The 17,298-nt window shown below is 39.2% G+C and overlaps 2 pseudogenes; both read left to right on the top strand.

Annotated features, from left to right (window-relative positions):
* The first annotated feature begins 8,814 nt into the window (after positions 1-8,814).
* On the top strand, positions 8,815-9,720 carry LOC105719578 (keratin, type I cytoskeletal 18-like; annotated as a pseudogene).
* Positions 9,721-12,406: 2,686 nt separating this feature from the next.
* Positions 12,407-16,100, top strand: LOC105719590 (chromosome-associated kinesin KIF4A-like; annotated as a pseudogene).
* The last annotated feature ends 1,198 nt before the right edge of the window (positions 16,101-17,298 follow it).

The following is a 17,298-nucleotide window of genomic DNA, read 5'->3' on the forward strand; positions in this document are numbered from 1 at the left end:
CCTCAATAGATAATTATTAAAATCTGAAATTGAATCAGTAATGAAGAAACTACCAACCAAAAAAATCCTGGACCAGATGGATTCACAGCCAGATTTTACCAGATATGTAAAGAAAAATTGAAAAGAAAAATTGACCTGGGTGTGTTGGCTCGCACCTATAATACCAGCACTTTGAAAGGCCAAGGCGGGTGGATTGTTTGAGGTCAGGAGTTTGAAACCAGCCTGGCCAACATGGTGAAACCCTGTCTCTACTAAAAATACACACACAAAAAAAAATTAGCTGGGCATGGTGGCACATGTCTGTACTCCTAACTACTCAGGAGGTTGGGGCAGGAGAATTTCTTGATCCTGGGAGTCGGAGGTTGCAGTAAGCTGAGATTGCACCATTGCACTACAGCCTAGGAGACAGAGAGAGACTCTATCCCCACCCCCACCCCACCAAAAAATAATGATAATAATCTTACTAAAATAATTCCAAAAAAAAGTTGGGAGGAGGATCACCTTCCTAACTCATTTTAGCAAGCAAGTATAAGGCTAATGCCAACATGTGGCAGAGAAAGGACAACAATAACAAAAACTTAAGGTCAATACCACTCATGAACATAAACACAAAAGTCTTCAACAGAATATTAGCAAACCAAATTCAACATACACAAATAAAGTGATTTATGACATAAAGAGAATTAAATTAAAAAATTAGGTGGTCATCTCAATAGATGTAGAAAAGGTTTTTGATAAAATTGGACATCCCTTCATGATAAAATCTCTCAACAGACTAAGCATTGAAGGAATATACCTCAAATAGTAAGCGCCATTAAAGACAAATCCACAGTCAACATCATACTGAATGGGCAAAAGCTCAAACCATTCCCCTAGAGAAATGGAACAAGACAAGAATGCCTAATCTCACCATTTAACCTAGTACTGGAAGTCCTAGTCAGGACAATCAGGCAAGATAAATAAGCAAAATACATTCAAATAGAAATAGAAGCAGTCAAACTACCTTTCTTTATGGTTAATATAATTCAATACAAGGCAAATTCTAAAAACTCTACCAAGGGACCCCTAGAACTGATAAACAACTTTAGTGAAGTTTCAGGATAGAATATCAATGTACAAAAATCAGTAGCATTTTTATATACAAAAAAAAAAAAAAGTTCAGTCTGAGAGTTAAATCAGAAAGCCAATCCTATTTACAATAGCCACAAGGGAAATGTAATACCTAAGAATACAGCTAACCAAGGAGGTAAAAGACCTGTACATGTAGAATGACAAAACACTGCTAAAATAAACCATATAATGCAAATAAATGAAAAAACATTTGTTGCTTATAATTGGAAAAATCAGTATTTTACAAATGACCATACTGCCCAAATCAATTTAAAGATTCAATGATATTCCTATTAATATACCAATATTATTCTTCACATAATTAGAAAAGGGTATTCTAAAATTTATATGCAACCAAAAAAGAGCATGAATAGACAAAACAATTATAAGCTAAAGTACAAAACTGGAGGCATTGGACTATCTGATTTCAAATAATACTGTAAAGTCATAGTAAACAAAACAACTTGGTACTAGCAAAATAAAACAGACATATAGACCAATGAAACCGAATAGAAAACTGAAAAATAAAGCCATAAACCTAACACCATCTGAGCTTCAACAAAACCAACCATAACAAGCAATAGGGAAAAAACTTTCTATTCAATAAATTGTGCTTAGATAACTGGATAGCCATATGCTGAATATTGAGCCTGAACTCTTACTTTTTCCTAGATACAAAAATTAACTGAAAATGGATTAAAGACTTAAATGTAAGACTGAAAACTATAGAAATTCAAGAAGAAACCTAGGAAATATTATTCTGGACATGAGACCTGGCAAAGATTTGATGATGAAGTTGCCAAAAGTAATTATTTAAAAAAATGACATGTATAACCTAATTAAACTAAAGAGCATCTGCACAGCAAAAGAAACTACCAACAGAGTAAAAAGACAACATACAGAATGGGAGAAGATATTCACAAACTATGCATTTGACAAAAGCTTAATATCCAGAACCTATAGAGAACATAAATCAACAAGCTAAAAACAAATAACACCACTAAAAATTGGGCAAAGTACACAACAGATACTTCTCAAAAGAAGACACACATGGAACCAACAAACATATAATCAATGATCTTTATTTCTAACCATCAGAGAAATGTAAATTAGAAGTATAATGAGATGCCATCTTACATCAGTCACAATGGGTATTATTAAAATTCAAAAATAACAGATGCAGATGAGGTTCTGGGTAAAATGGAACACTTATACACTGTTGGTGGAAAGCAGTTTAGAGATTTTTCAAAGAACTTAGAACTACCATTTGACCTAGTGATGTCATTACTGGGTGCATACCCAAAGAAATATAAGTCATTCTACCGTAAGGACACAGGCACACATATGTTAATCACAGTACTATTCACAATAGCAAAGATGTGGAATCAACCCAGATGTCCAACAGTGGACTGAATAAAGAAAACATGGTATGTTGGAATACTACACAGCCATAAAATAGAACAAAATCATGTCTTTTGAAGCAACACAGATGCAGTAGTAGGTCATTATCTTAAGCAATTTTACACAGGAGAAATATCACATGTTTTAACTTATAAGTGGTAAGTGGGAGCTAAACATTGAGTACAGATAGACCAGACAGACACAAGGAAGGAAACAACATATACCAGGGTCTACTTAAAGGTGAAGTGTGGGAGGAGGGGCAGAATTGTAAAACTAACTATCACTTACTATGCTTATTACCTTGGTAAAAAAATATTCTGTATGCTAAAGTTCCATGACATGCAATTTACACATATAATAAAACTGCACATGTACCCTGTGAACCTAAAATTAAAACTGGAAACAAAAATAAAAGAAATTAAATTGGGAGCTGATATTGTTTGGCTCTTTGTCCCACCCAAATCTCACCTTGAATTGTAATAATCCCTACTTGTCATGGAAAGAACCTGGTGGAAAGTAATTGAATCATGGGGGAGGGTTTTTCTCATGCTGTTCTCATGCTAGTGATTAGAGAGACAGAGTAATGACAGGGTCATTGCTCCTGATTTTAGAGGAATACAAAAATGACAAGAGAATACTATGCATAATTATATTCCAAAAAAATAAACAACTTAATGGAAATAAATATTTTCTAGAAACATGCACTCTATCAATAATGACTCATGAAGAAATAAGAAAATATCTGAATACACCTGAGAAAAGTAAAGCAATTGATCAAAACCTCTCAACAAAAACAACAACAAAAAACTAAGGCACAAAAGATTTCACTGGAAAATCAATCAAACATTTAAATAATTAACACTAATATTTCTCAAAGAAATTTAAGAGGAGGGAACACTTAGAGCCTCATTTTATGAGGCCATTATTACCCTGAAAACAAACCAGACAACATCACAAAGAAAAAATTACTACAGACCTGTATTCATTGTGAATATTAATACAAAAACACTTCTACAAAATATTAGCAAACTGAGGTTCTCTGTTAGAAGAAAACATAGTGAAAATATTTTTGACAGATTTGTAATCATGTATTGGATATGACAAAGGTAGCAAGAGAAACTAGATAAACTTAATTTCATCCAAATCAAAAACTTATTTCCATCAAAAGGCGTTATTCTTTAGTTGTGAAAAGGCAATCTATAGAATGTGAGAAAATATTTGCAAATGATATATTTTATAATACATTAATATCCAAAATATTTAAAGAACTCCTGCAACACAACAAAAAGGTAATGAATAAAGCAACTCAATTCAAAAATTGATAAAAACTCTGAGTAGCAATTTGCAGAGAGAGAGATCCAAGATGGCTGATGATTAGCAGCTCGGGCACGTACCTCCCAGTGAAAGCGCAAAGAACGAGAGGATGCCACACTTTCAGACGAATATTAGTTGCTCACGGACCAGGAGATTCCCAGTGGAGGAGCTCCACGGGTCGCCAGGGCGACTCTTGTGGCCGGCGTGGCGGTTTTGCTGGTGCCTTAGCACGCCAGTTCTTGGTGCAGAATCCGGAGATTCCCGGGCAGAAAAGCACCATCAATCTTAACACCGCTGTTTTGGCCGGCTCAGTGGATTGCTCAGATTTCGGCGCAGGGAATCAACAAGTTGGACGTCAGAGACCCAGTTAGAAAGTCGGTAATTATAAAGACGACAGACGGACAAATATATAATGAAGGGAAGAAACCAGCGTAAAAAGGTAGAGAATACTCAAAATCAGAATGCCTCTCCCTCTACAGGGGATTGCAATTCCTCATCAGTAATGGAACAAGGCTTAATAGATTACACATGTGTTCCAATAACAGAAGCAGGTTTCAAAACGTGGGTGATAAGAAACTTCTGTGAATTAAAAGAACTTGTTCTAACCCAATGCAAAGAAACTAAGAACCTTGAAAAAAGGTTTGACGAAATGTTAACGAGAATGGACAATTTAAAGAAGAATATAAGTGAATTGATGGAGCTGAAAAACACAACACGAGAACTTCACGAAGCATGCACAAGTTTAAACAGTCGAATTGATCAAGCAGAAGGAAGGATATCAGAAGTCGAGGACCAGTTCAGAGAAATGAAACGAGAAGACAAGAATGTAGAAAAAAGGATGAAAGGAATGAGCAAAGTCTCCAGGAAACATGGGACTATGTGAAAAGACCTAATTTACGTTTGATAGGTGTACCTGAATGTGATGAAGAGAATGAATCCAAGTTGGAAAATACTCTTCAGGATATCATTCAGGAAAATTTTCCCAACCTGGCAAGGCAGGGTAATATTCAACTCCAGGTAATACAGAGAACACCACAAAGATATTCTTCAAGAAGACCAACCCCAAGGCACATAATCGCCAGATTTATTAGGGTTGAAATGAAGGAGAAAATACTAAGGGCAGCCAGAGAGAAAGGTCAGGTTACCCATAAAGGGAAACCTATCAGACTTACAGCAGATCTCTCAGCAGAAACCCTACAAGCCAGAAAAGAGTGGGGACCAATATTTAACATCCTTAAAGAAAAGAACTTTCAACCCAGAATTTCCTATTCAGCCAAACTAAGCTTTATGAGCGAAGGAAAAATTAAATCTTTTGTGAACAAACAAGTACTTAGAGAGTTCACCACCACCAGGCCTGCTTTACAAGAGCTTCTGAAAGAAGCACTATACATATAAAGGAACAACCAATATCAGCCTTTCCAAAAATATATCAAAAAGCAAAGAACTTTAACACAATAAAAAATTTACATCAACTAATGGGCAAAACAGCCAGCTAGCATCAAACGCCGGTATTAAACTTATATATATTTTAACTGGATAAAAAGCCAAAACCCATTGGTATGCTGCATCCGGGCCCATCTTACATGCAACAATACACAAAGACTCAGAGAGAAGGAGGAAGATTTACCAATCAAACAGAGAGTAAAAATAAACTAATAAACAAAAAGCAGGAGATGCAATTCTCACCTCTGATAAAGTAGACTTTAAAGCAACAAAGATCAAAAGAGGCCAGGAATGACATTACATAGTGGCAAAAGGATCACTGCAGCAAGAAGAGCTAACGATTCTATAGATCAACGAGATAGAAAATTAACAAGGATATTCAGAACTTGAACTCAGACCCGGAACAAGTAAACTTAATAAACATTTATAGAACTCTCCACTTCAAATACACAAAACATACATTACCACCTCACACCTATTCCAAAGGTGACTATATAATTGGAAGTAAATCACTCCTCAGTAATCGCATAGCATTTCATAGGTTTAAATTAAATATTGGTTGGCTGTTTGTTTGTTATCTTCTTCCCTTATTCCTTCCTGACTACATCATTAAGTATAATTATCAGTATAAAAGAGGTTTTCAATACCCATTACTAAATTGCATTCTAGCCTGGGCAAGAAAGCAATACTCCCATTCTCTCTCCCTCTTTCTTTTCCTTCTCCCTCCTCCCCATTCTCTCTCTCTCTTTCTCTTCCTTTTTCCTCCTTCCTATTCTCTCTCTCTCTTTCTCTTCAAAAAAAAAAAAAAAAAAAAAAAAACTCTGAGTAGTCATTTTTAAAGAAGGTATACAAATGGCCCATAAGCACGTGGAAATATTTTTACTATCAGTAGCCACAGCAGGACTGCAAATAAAAACAATAAAATATCACTTAGGAAGGTGAAAATTAACTAGTGTTGGCAATAATTTGGAGAAGTTGAAGCACTTCAGATTTCTGCTAGGATGTAAAATATTATAGAAACTGTGTAAAATTATTAATTTTTGAAAGTGACAAACACATAATTACTATATAATGTTTAAATTACACACCTTAAGTATATAACGCTCAAAATAATAGAAAGCAGGAACTAAAACAGATATATGCAGGGTAATGTTTGTAGCAGTTTGTTTTACAATAGCCAAAAGGAGGCAACAACCTATATTTCTATGAAAAGATGAATTGATAAAACATTCATGGTATATACACACAATGGTGTACATATACAATAGATATATACATACAATGGAATATCATTCAGCCTTGAAAATAATGACATTCTAAAATATGGTTCAACATAGATTAACCTTGGAAACATTTTGCTTAGTCCAATGAGCCAGAGACAAAATGACAAATATTACATAATTTTACATATATAATGCACCTATAATAAACAAATTTATATAGCCAGAAAGTAGATGAGCAGTTAGTATAGGATATGACAAGGGACGTGGAAAGTCATTGTTTAATGGTTACACAAACTTTGATTAGGATGGAGAAAAAGTTCTGAAAATGATTAGTGGTATGGATTGTACGATATTTTGAATGTATTTAATGCTACTAAATTATGCACTTAAAATGGGTAAAATGGAAAATTTTATGTTGTGCATATTTTGCCAAAATATTTTTTAAATTAAGGCAATCAGGAAATTGTGAACACAATATTTGGTGGTATTAATAACTTCTAGGGTTAAAGTATGGGTGAAGCAAGATGGCTGCTATGGTTTGATTGTGTGCCCTCCTAAATCTCATCTTGAATTGTGACTTCAATGATTGTCCTGTGTTTTGGGAGGACCCCAGTGGGAGGTGATTGAATTATGGGGGCGTCTTTCCTACACTGTTCTTGTGATAGTGAATGAGTCTCACGAGTTCCAATGGTTTAAAAAATAGTAGTTTCCTTGCACATGCTCTCATTTTGCCTGTTGCCATCCACATAAGATGTAACTTGCTCCTCCTTGCCTTCTGCCTTAATTGTGAGGCCTCCCCAGCCATGTGGAATTGTAAATCCAATAAACCTCTTTCTTTTGTAAATTGCCCAGTCTTGGGTATGTCTTTATCAGCAGTGTGAAAATGTACTAATACAATGGCCAAATAGAAAGCTGCACTGATTATCTCATCTCCATAAAGAAACCAATTTAGCAACTACTTACAAAAACAAAACAAAACAAAAAACCCTTTGTAAAAGCCAAAAATAAGATGAGCATGCACAGTACCTGATTTTAAGTTCATGTCACTGACAGAGACAACAAAGAGGGTAGAAAAGACAGTCTTAAATAACTGATGCCACCCCTCCCCCATACCATGGAAGCAATCACATGATGCAGACAGATATTCTATTGGGTTGATTGGGGGAGAGAGAGTGCAGTAATTGTAATAAATTAAATTGAGCTCAGTGATACTGAACTTAGCTGACAGGCACGCATGGAGGGAGTATTTAAACCAGCCCTAGTCAGAGGAGACTCACCCATCCCAGCAGTCAGAACTTGAGTTCCACCAAACTTTGCCACCACAGGCTAATGTCCTCCGGGACCCCAAATAAACTTGAAAGGCAATCTAGCCCACAAGGACTGCAACTCCTAGGTGAGTCCAAGTACTGAACTGGTTTCAGGGTTAGTGGGCTTGTGGGCATGTGACCTACTGAGTCACCAACCAGGAAGCTGAGAAAGTGCTTGTGTCAACTCTCCACCAACTCCGAGCAGCACAGATCACAGCTTCAAAAAAGACTCCCTAATTCTACTTCAGGAGAGAAAAGGGAAGAATACAAATGACTTTGTCTTGCAAGTTAGACACCAGTTCAGCCACAGGATAGGGCATCAGTGAGGATCATGAGGCCCCCTTTCCAGGAGCTAGCTCAGATCACATTTCAAGAAACACTTGGCCAGAAGAGAAACCACTGTCTTGAAGGGAAAAATCCAGCTCTGGCATGAAGCATCACATGCTGACTAAAGAGCCCTTGGGCCCTGAAAACCAGTAGTGGTAACAAAGTAGTATGCCATGAGCCTTGGTTGGGACTCTGAGACATACTGGCTTCAGATAAGACTCCACATTCCCAGGTGTGGCAGCTATGGGGAGATACTCTTTTTTCTTTTTTTTTTTTTACCTCTGAACTTTTTATTGGCCTCCTGCTCCCCAAAGGGTCCCCTGCTTCTGCTGGCCTAATGTCTCAGAACTTTGGTGTCATTGGTCTCAGACACCACTTTGCCATCCACTATCTGGTGGGTGGTGGTCTTTTGGATGGTTTGCATGGAGTTGCTGCTGTTCAGGGCATCACTAAGACTGAAGTCCTCGCCATCTTCCAGCAGGCGGCGGTAGGTGGCGATTTCAGCCTCCAGCTTGATCTTGACGTTCAGCAGAGCCTCGTACTCCTGGGCCTGGCTCTGTCCCTCTGCCCGGGTCTGTGCCAGCTCTGACTCCAGGTGCAGCAGGATCCCATTGATCTGCTCCATCTGCAGGGCGTAGCAGGCCTCCATATCCCTCAGGCTGTTCTCCAAGCTGATCTTCGTATTTCTCATCGTCTATGCAGGCGCTGGGTGCTCTGGTTCCCACATCTCCGTGACGCGCTCCGCCAGCTTCCGGAGCAGCATGGGAGTCAGGGGCCTGGCCGCGGGGATGGCCGAGGGTCTGGCAGGAATGGGAGGCATCCAGAATGAGGAGACCAGGCAAATCCTGAACGACCGCCTGGCCTCCTACCCGGACAAAGTGAGGAGCCCGGAGATCGAGAACCGGAAGCTGGAGAGCAAAATCCGGGAGCACCTGGAGAAGAAGGGACCCCAGGTCAGAGATTGGGGCCATTACTTCAAGACCATAGAGGACCTGAGGGCTCAGATCTTCGCAAATACTGTGGACAATGCCCGCATCATTCCACAGATTGACAGTGCACGTCTTGCTGCTGATGACTTTAGAGTCAAGTATGAGACAGAGCTGGCCTTGCGCCAGTCTGTGGAGAGTGACATCCATGGTCTCCACAAGGTCATCGATGACACCAATGTCACTTGGCTGCAGCTGGAGACAGAGATCGAGGCTCTCAAGGAGGAGCTGCTCTTCATGAAGAAGAACCATGAAGAGGAAGTAAATGGCCTATAAGCCCAGATTGCCAGCTCTGGGTTGACCGTGGAGGTAGATGCCCCCAAATCTCAGGACCTCGCCCAGATCATGGCAGAAATCCAAGCTCAATATGATGAGCTGGCTCAGAAGAACCAAGAGGAGCTGGACAAGTACTGGACTAAGCTGATTGAGGAGAGCACCATAGTGGTCACCCCATGGTCCACTGAGGTTGAAGCTGCTGAGATGATACTCACAGAGCTGAGACGTACAGTCCAGTCCTTGGAGATCGACCTGGACTCTATGAGATACACTTTGTTTCAGAAAAGTGGAAGAAAAAGTAAAGGAGACTTTGTCTTAAAATTTAGGCAGTAGCTTGACCACTGTGTGGTAGAGCACCAAAGAAGATTTTGGGCTCTCCAAATACAAGCCTTGGTTCTTGGATGGGATTTCTGGATATTTCCTGGTCCAGAGGGGAGTCTAGTGACCAGAAAAGTGAGTTTCAAGCCAGGTAGCATCCACCACAAGTTAACTGAAGAACCACTGGTTCTTAAGAAAACATTGGCAGTAAACTGGCCATACTCCCCATTTGACTGTGGTGGTGATGGTCATGGGATGAGGCTCCTCTGCCTGTGGAAAGAGGAAGAGACATTGGGCAGGTCTGAATTCTGTGGTTTGATTACCATCTAAGTCACAACAAAATAGAGCACCAAGTAGACTTTAAGGCCTTTGACTCCACTCCTCCACTCTCTGGCTCCTAGACAAACCTCTGGATTCATTCAGGGTCTATGGAAACCTGCTAGCCTCAAGGAAAGAACATAAGCCTTGCTGGTTTCACCATGGGCTGATGGTGGAGCCCCAAAGCCTTGTGCAAATATAGGCACCACTCTAGTTGTAGTTTTGATGGGCCGTGGGTAAGATCTAGTACTCTGCTGGCTTCTGGTATGACTAAACACAGTCACAATGGTGGTGGCCACATGGCTATATTCTTAATTTTAATCTTGATTTCATTTTTAACCCAATGTTCATTCAGAAGCAAGTTATTTAATTTCCATGTATTTGCATGGTTTTGTAGGTTCCTTTTGGAGTTGATTTCAGGTTTTATTCCACTGTAGTCAATATAATTTCAATTTTCTTAAATTTATTAAGGCTTATATTGTTACTTTTCTGTATTATTTTGTTAGACATCCTCTCACTTATGTGTGCAGACAGGAAGCAAAGATATATATGAATGGAACATGAAACACCCATTTTTGAAGGAAGTAAGTTATAGATATGCAGGGGAGAGTGTCAGATTATCTGGATCCAAATCCCAGTACCATAAGGTACTAGATGTGTGACTTTGGCACTTTTTTCTGTACCATAAAATGGAATTAATAAAAGTATCTGCCTAATATGATAATGAAAAAGTTAAATGAAATAACGTACATAAAGTGCATGGCCTATATTAAGCACTCAAAACATAATAGCTATTATTACTATATCTTCACTGGCATTGTATTTTGCTGCTTATCAATTGATGGGTAAAAAAACTTCCTATTGTAATTTGTATCCCTTCAATTTCTGGATTATTATTTGTCGGTTTTTTTCCTGTATGTTTTTCATTCCAATCATTTATTTAATTTTATTGGTCAAGTCATGTTTTTCTTGTTGAATAAGTAACCACTGGAAAAAAATAAGAAACTAGTGAGGCCATTTTAGTTTTTTCTTCTTTTTCTTTTTCTAGAAGAAAGTGCAAGAACCACCTCGAGTTATTCAAGTTCAGAATTTTTAAGACTGCTCCAATGCTGAGTTGGGGAAAGACCCAAAATCAAGCCTTAAAAAACTTCAACAAATTTTTTTCAGTTTTGACTATTAGACTTATGCTAGAGTTGAAAAATGAACTGGATGATGCAGCCTTTTGGGAAACAGGACAGCAGTTCATGGAAAAGTTAAACATAAAGCTACCATATGACCCAGCAATTCCACTCCTAGTATCTACCAAAGGGAAATAAAAACATATATTTGTACAAAAATTTTCATTGTAGCGTTATGCATAGTAGCCCACAAGTGAAAACAACACAAATTTTCATGAGTTGGTTATTGAAAAAAACAAAATGTGGTATATGTATAAAATATATCACCCTGATTTTCAGTTAAACCCTTTGAGTATGCCGTTCACATTTTCTTTAGATGTTGATTGTTAGAGTAGGTTAAGAGTTTTGCACAATAGTCTCTTATAATTTAAACAATTGTTTTTATTTCTTATTAAATCATATTTCTTACCCCAATAACTTATGTTGTATCTATTATTATTTAATATTAGTATGATTGATTAATTACTCAATTCCTTTGATATATATAGGCTTATTCAGATCATGTATTTTTTTTGGTGTGAGACATGGCAGATTGTGTCTTTCAAGGACTTTGTCCATTTCGTGAAGATTATCAACTTTGTATGCAAAGAACTGTTTAAAATATTCCTTCTGAAAATAAATTTTCTTTCTTTCCTTTCTTTCTTCTTCCTTCTTTCCTTCCTTTCTTTTCTTTCTTTCTTTCTTTCTTTCCTTTCTCCTTCCCTCCCTCTTTCTTTCTTTCTTTCTTTCTTTTCTTTCTGACACAGTCTCACTTCACCACCCAGGCAGGAGAACAGCAGTACAATCTCGACTCACTGTAACCTCCTCTTCCTGGGTGCAAGGGATTCTTGTGCCTCAGCCACCCAAGTAGCTGGGATTACTGGTGCATGCCACCACACCTGGCTAATTTTTCTTGTGTTTTTAGTAAAGACAAGGTTTCACCATGTCAGCTAGGTTGGTCTTGAACTCCTGACCTCAAGGGATCCTCCCACCTCAGTCTTCTAATGTACTGGGATTGCAGGTGTGAGCTGCCACTCCTTTAGAATATATATTGTTCTACCCAAAAGGCACATGCACTCATATGTTCATTGCAGCACTATTCACAATAGCAAAAACATAACCTAGAAGCCCATCAACAGTGGACTGGGTAAAGAAACTGTAGTAAGGGGACACCTGAGGAGAACCAGGAAGGGACATTTATTCTGAGGCAGTCCTGCGATAGGATCATGAAAGAAGAGGTGAAGGAAATTCCCGTAAGAGTGGCATTGAGTTGTTGACCTCTGATCCCCAAAGAGATTAGCGAGGGCTGCCAGATGTGCCTTTTCTTTGTATAGACAGGTGGTGGTTGGTACTGATAAATTCTTCAACTATGATTTTGTGTTTGATACCTGTAATGAACAGGAAAAAGTCTTCAATACAACAGTAGCATAACTCATATAAGGTATATTTAAAAGATACAATGCAATGGTCCTGGCCTATGAGCAGACTTTCTCTGGAAAAAAAAACCTATTCAATGGGAGGTGCATACACTGCAGAGCAAGAGAATGAACCAACAGTTGGGGTTATTCTTAGGGTAATACAATTGCTTTTCAAAGAAATTGATAAATAGAGTGAATTTACTCTGAAAGTGTCTTACTTAGAGATTTACATTGAAAATTTTTGAATATTTGATGCCCATCTCATGAGAAAGCTCAAATAAATATGTGGGAAGATCCTAAGGAAGACATAAAGATTGTGGGACTCACTGAGAAGACGGTTTTAGTTGCTTTGGATACTGTTTCCTATTTGGAGCAGGGCAACAACTCTAGGAATATGGCCTCCACAGCTGTGAACTCCCAGTCATCCCAATCTCATGCCATCTTTACAATCTCCATAGAGCAAAGAAAGAAAAGTGACAAAAATAGCAGCTTTCACTCTAAACTGCATCTTGTAGACCTCACTGGATCAGAGAGAAGAAAACCAAGGCTGAAGGGGATTGTCTATAAAAGGGTGATAATATTAACTGAGGCCTCCTATACTTGGAAAATGTAATCAGTGCTCTTGTAGATGACAAAAAAGGTGACTTTGTGTCCTACAGAGATTCCAAGTTTACTCGACTGCTTCAAGATTCACTAGGAAATAATAGCCATACTCTTATAATAGCCTGCATGAGTCCTGTTGACTCCAATCTAGAGGAAACATTAAATACCCTTTGCTGTGCTGACAGAGCAAGAAAAACCAAGAAGAAACCTATTGTTAATATTGATCCCAAGATATCTGAACTTAACCATATAAAGCAACAGTTACAACAGCTACAAGTCTTGTTGCTACAAGCCCATGGAGGTACCCTGCCTGGATCTATAAATGTGGAACCATCAGAGAATCTACAATCATGATGGAGAAGAGTCAGTCCCCAGTAGAGGAGAATGAGAAATCAAGTCATGGTCTGAGCAAGGCAGCTGGCCAGACAGCTCAGATATTGGAGAGGATCATTTTGACAGAGCAAGCAAATGAAAAAATGAACTCCAAGCTAGAAGAGCTCAGGCAGCATGCAGACTGCAAACTGGATCCCCAAAAGCTAGTGAAGGCTTTATAAGATCAGGAACTGAAAGAAAATGTATAGATAATTTGTAACCTGCAGCAGTTGATTACTCAGTTACTGGATAAAACTGTTGCTTACATGGCTGCAGTCATTGATACTGCGGTGGAATAAGAAGTTCAAGAGGAAACCAGTTCAGAGATGAGCAGGTCTTCTAACACTTTTACCAATCAGCATGCTCTCCATAAAGCTCAGATGTCTAAGGAGCTGGTTGAGTTGAATAAAGCCATTGCACTGAAAGAGGCCCTAGATCGGAAGATGACTCAGAATGACATCCAACTACAGCCCATTCAGTTCCAACACAAGCATACATTAAAAATCTAGAATTGGAAGTCATCTGTCTGCAAAAGAAAAAGAAAAAATTTGTTCTTGAACTTCAGTCAGCAAAGAAGGGTGTCAACCAAGCCAAGGTGAGTGAGTGCCACTGCAAATATCTCCAGGAGCTGGATGGTCAAATAGCTGATCTGAAGAAAAAACTGACTGAGTAGTCCAAATTTCTGAAACTAAAGGAATCCACAGAACATACTGTCTCCAAACTGAATCAGGAGATATGGATGATGAAAAACCAGCAGGTACAGTTAATGTGTCAAATGAAAGAGGATGCTGATAAGTTTAGACAGTGGAAGCAGAAAAAAAGACAAGTAATACAGTTAAAACACACACACATGCACACACACACACAAGACTGTAAGAGGCAAAATGAGCTGCTCAGACTTAAAAAAAACTTCCAGAAACAATCCAAAGTGCTCAGATGTAAAACGGAAGAGGTAGCAGCGCCAACAAGTGTCTCAGAAATGCTCTCCAGAAACTACATGAAGTCGCAGATAAGCAGAAAGAGACTCAGAACCATGGAATGGAAGGCATTGCAGCTTGAGTGAAGAAATGGCTTGGAAACAAAATTGAGGTTATGGTCAGTATTAAGGAAGCCAAATGCCACCTAAATGGCCTCCTTGAAGATGGAAAGATCCTGGCTCGGGATGTGGCTCAACTCAAAGAAAAAAAGGAATCTGGGGAGAATCCACCTCCTAAACTCTGGATTCGTACATTCTCCCTTACCGAAGTGTGTGATCAGTTTCAGAGTCAAAAGATTATATTACAAAGCATATTGAAAGCCTAGAGACTGAAATAGAACTCAGGAGTGCTCAGACTGCTGACCTACAGCAGAAGCTGCTGAATACAGAAAGTGAAGACTAGCCAAAACAACGCTGGGAGAATATTGCCACCATTCTGGAAGCAAAATGTGCCTTGAAATATTTTACTGAAGAGCTGGTCTCCTCCAAAATACAGATCAGCAAACCTGAAAGCAGCCTGAAACAGAGAAAAACCAGCTATGCTGACATGCAGAAAATGCTGTTTAAGGAACAATATCATTTTGCTGAGACAGGGACAGAGTTACAAGCTGAGCTGGTCAGAATAGCACAAAGAGAAGGTACTGTACCTTCTTGGCCAGCTGCACCAAAGCCAAATAGCAGAGAAGCAGTTTGAGGAATCTGTCAGTGAAAAGTAACAGCAGTTGCTGAGGACACTGAAGTGTCAGGATGAAGAACTTGAGAAGACGTGAGAAGTGTGTGAGCAAAATCAGCAGCTTCTCCAAGAGAATAAAATCATCAAACAGGAACTGACCCTCCCCCAAGTAGTCAGCTGACAGAAACATCTTCCTAAGGATACCCTTCTATCTTCAGACTCTTGTTTTGAATATGTCCCACCTAAGCCAAAACCTTCTCATGTTAAAGTTCCTGGAGCAAAGCATGGACATCAAGGATCTAAAATATTGTTTAGAGCATTCTGTGAATGAGCATGAGGATGGTGATACTGATGGTGATGGTGATGAGGGGGATGATGAGGAATGGAAGACAACAAAATTAGTTAAGGTGTCCAGGAAGAACATCCAAGGGTGTTCCTGCAAGGGCTGGTGTGGGAACAAGCAGTGTCGGTGCAGGAAGCAAAATTCAGACTGTGGTGTGGACTGTAGCTGTGACCCCACAAAGTGTTGGAACCACCAGCAAGGCAAGTATATCTTGGGCACTGTTGAATGGACTCAGGATTCTGAAGGCTCCTTCAAACTGGAGGATCCTACCAAGGTGACCCCAGAATTGAGCTTCTTTAACCCTGTCTGTGCCACTCCCAATAGCAAGATCCTGAAAGAGATGTGTGATGTGGAGCAGGTGCTGTCAAGGAAGACTGCTCCAGCTTCCCGACTCCCTCTTGACCTCCCAGAGTTGAAACATGTAGCAACAGAATATCAAGAAAATAAGGATCTAGGAAAGAAAAAGAAAGACGCTCTGGCCAGGAACACGAGCTTCTTCTCTGGCTGCTCCCCTATCGAACAAGAGGCCCACTGAAGTTGGACGCATCATCTCCACCCCCGGTCTGGCTTGGGAAATGCTTTGAGGTTGCAGCCAGAAGCGTTTTTTAAATGACTTTCCTGGATTTCACGTTTCTTACTGTTGAAAAAAAAAAAAAAGATCATTACTGACAAGAAGGTAACCTTTATTGGATGTTGGCCCTCAGCCTCCAGGTCCAGACTACTACTGTCTGTTCTCCAGAAAGGCGTTAAGCCACCTAATGAAGAGAGAACCAACTGAAATTCCTAATGACTCATCAGGAACCAGTCATCAAGTTTTTTCTTATTTGTAAGCAGTTCAGGCTATCTCCTGAGGGGTTGCGGCCAAGGCTTTATCTTTTGGTTGTCTCTGCTTAACCGCTTAACAGAGGAGCCTGGCCTAAAATAGAGGCCTGGCTCAGAACTTTCACTCCAACTCAGTAATGGGGTTGTAATCTTTCCTTTCCTGACCTTCTCTAAATTTAAGTGCTTCAATAGTACTATCAACTGTCTGCCATGTTTTTGAAGTAAACGAATTGTTATTAGTATTCTTTATTATACTTTAAGTTCTGGGATACATGTGAAGAATGTGGAGGTTTGTTATATAGGTATATAGGTGCCATGGAGATTTGCTGCACTCATCAATCAGTCATCTACGTTAAGTATTTCTCCTAATGCTATACTCCCCCTAGCCCCCAACCCCTGACAGGCCCTGGTGTGTGATGTTTCCCTCCCTTTGCCCATGTGTCCTCATTGTTCAACTCCCACTTATGAGTGAGAACATGTGGTGTTTGGTTTTCTGTTCCTATGTTAGTTTGCTGAGAATGATGGTTTCCAGCTTCATTCATGTCCCTGCAAAGGACATGAACTCATCCTTTTTTATGGCTGCATAGTATTCCATGGTGTATATGTGCCACATTTTCTTTATCCAGTCAATCACTGATGGGCATTTGGGTTGGTTCCAAGTCTTTTCTACTGTGAACAGTGCTGCAATAAACATATTTATGTATGTGTCCTTATAGTAGAATGATTTATACTCCTTTGGGTATGTACTCAGTAATGGGATTGCTGGGTCAAATGGTATTTCTCTAGTTCTAGATCCTTGAGGAATCACCACACTGTTTTCCACAATGGTTGAACTAATTTACACTCACACCAACAGTGTAAAAGTGCTCTTATTTCTCCATATCCTCTCCAGCATCTGACTTTTTAATGAT

Source organism: Aotus nancymaae, unplaced genomic scaffold, assembly GCF_030222135.1.
Source record: "Aotus nancymaae isolate 86718 unplaced genomic scaffold, 86718_ANA_hifiasm-v0.15.2.pri h1tg000004l, whole genome shotgun sequence".
Lineage (NCBI taxonomy): Eukaryota > Metazoa > Chordata > Mammalia > Primates > Aotidae > Aotus > Aotus nancymaae.